Source organism: Atta colombica, unplaced genomic scaffold (assembly GCF_001594045.1).
Source record: "Atta colombica isolate Treedump-2 unplaced genomic scaffold, Acol1.0 scaffold205, whole genome shotgun sequence".
NCBI lineage: Eukaryota > Metazoa > Arthropoda > Insecta > Hymenoptera > Formicidae > Atta > Atta colombica.
Window position 1 is genome coordinate 62,831 of NW_017259300.1, and position 2,709 is coordinate 65,539.

Sequence of the window (2,709 nt, forward strand, 5' to 3'; positions counted from 1 at the left end):
TTGTTTTTTTTTTTTTTTATTCCTTTTAAACTTGTTATTTTTTTTAACACAAAAATGATTTCTGAATTGCATTGTCTCGTGACCTCCATTTAATTGATGAAATTTTAACAATTGTATAAATTTAAAATCAAACTTTTTGCGATCCAAGAGTCTAGTTAGATTAAAACGCATTCGTGCTTACTTAACAGTGATATCTGCTATTCTTTTTAATTAAGAATAAGTACGAGTACTTTTAATAAGATCTATACATTGAGATATCTATATATTGTTATGTGTTTGCATTCTATATACTTTATATATGGCAAACGTGCACTTTAATCATAATCTGATTTTAACATGAATGTAGAAATTGTATTTATATATCAAAACAGCGTTACTAAAACTAAATTTGCTGAATATTCAGATATAAGAGATATCATATATTAATCTCTTATAATATATTTAATTTGGAATTGTTTTCCCTATCACTGTTTGTCTTACGAAACAGATATTAAACGTATAATGCGCTTAGCTATAAATCTAATTGCCGGCAGAATGAAAATTGAATAAAAAAAAACGGCATGACTTTGGAAGTAATCGAATATTTTATGATGCGATTAAATGAAGATAACACGAGAAAATAATTAATTTTGTGACGCTCGAGAAAGAAATCAAATCAATACGAGTGTAAAAAATAGAGACTGATTTCACGTCCATTTTTACGTCAGCTTTAATCCGAGAACTAGATCGTAATCCATCTTTTAATTATTACTTTACAACTATACAATTAATATAGATTCTGTGTAATATAGAAAATCATTTTGCAATACTATACTATGCTGCATAATATAGTTGATATACTAAATACCAATGAAAAATATGTTGACTATATTGATCTGTGCGTCTAAAGTTTTAATCATTTTTAAAAAATCTAGTTTATGCAACATATGTCTTGAAATCTTGTTTCCCAAGACCATTAAAATGAATTGATCTTACAAAGAAAAAAAAACGTATATAAATAAAAAAAAAGTGTGATTTATTTGCAGATTATATGAAATAAGGCAATTATATGTGGAAAATATATATCATAAGTGTAACCATGTATATCCATCATTGTTCCATCATTGTTCAAATTTGACTTCGTCTTGACCTCAGATGTCAAAACTCAATAACACATTATACGTGACATTAGAAATCGCATCACAATAGACTTGCGAACTGAGATTTATAATACTTATAAACATCGTATAATTTCTTAAATTTCTTACGCCTATTAAACTTGTCTCGAATTTTTGGTAATTACTACAACACTTCTTGAATTCACGTGCATATATTGGTATCTCTATATGTAACATTAAGAACATTAGGTTATTCTAGATTTAAGAGATGTGCAGCTGTAATCTTCTCGTACAGTACAATATGAAGCAGTACTACAATAAACAGATAGTCATTACAACATCGTGATAACTGATTATACGTATCTGCAGTAACTAATGCGAACGTTGTAACTCGAGTCTGTTGTAAGAAAATTCGACCACTTGAGTGTTTATTGAAAATAATTATCTTTTTAGCATTATGTTAATCAAAAGGAAAAAAAAGTACAAAAGCAAAATGACATAAAAATATAAGTTTTATGTTTAAGTCACGTTTCTAGAAGAATGATAATTGTCATTCTTCATTATTACTTACCGCATCATATCTTGTGCAATGCAACGCAAATTGGATTGTAAAATAATTAATATGTATTAATTCAAGATAGGTGATATTACTTTTATATATATACTATTTTAACTTATAATGTATTTCACTTCCAGTAAATTTTTTGCATTTGTGGTTTTTTTGTGCCTATACTCCTTATTTTTTTTCTGTAGCATTTAACACGTATACGTGTAAAACGAGAAATATAGAGATATATGTATTAAAACGTAGATAAAAAGTTTTTGTTATTTTTTCCCCACATCGTAATAGAAACTATTCGTGTACATACATTATTTTAAGTAAACATAAAATCAACATGCTAAATAATAAATAGATCATTATTATGAGAAATGCATCACCTTATATTTGGCAGCATCAGTTACAATGTTTTATTCTTAAAAGTAACTTCAGTATAATTAATACTTATTTTATAATAAAAAAAGGCGATGCCAATTTATTATATAATATTGGCATCCGTTTTATGTAGTAATCGATTTTACGTAAAGTATCTAAATTCTAAACCATAATATAAGAATATGTATATATGCGTCTGTATCAGAATACTGAAATAATACGTTCTGTAAGATGAATCGGAAGTACAGCATTATTATCTACATAGTTAGTGCACAGATAAGTAACAAATTATGTTGATATGTATAGCATTAATAAATCTTGTATCATTGCGCGCATTTTTTGCAATTATAAAAATTATTACGAATCAGAGAATGGCATTGATATATAATTATCGTAATTTTAAAGAATTATGCAAAACAAAATAAAATTATCCATGTGGATAAAAGGAAATTATCATACCGAAAAAATTAGTTATAGATAAATCGTCTTTGATATATGACATATTTATTATCTTATATTTATGTTATCTTTCTATCAGTTTATTTATAGATGATAGGGAACTATTTGAATGCAATACTTGATATCTGTATTTGATATCTGTTTTATCTTATTTGAGAACTTCGTATATTACAAAATACGAAAAACGTATTTATAAATAGAAATATATATATATATATA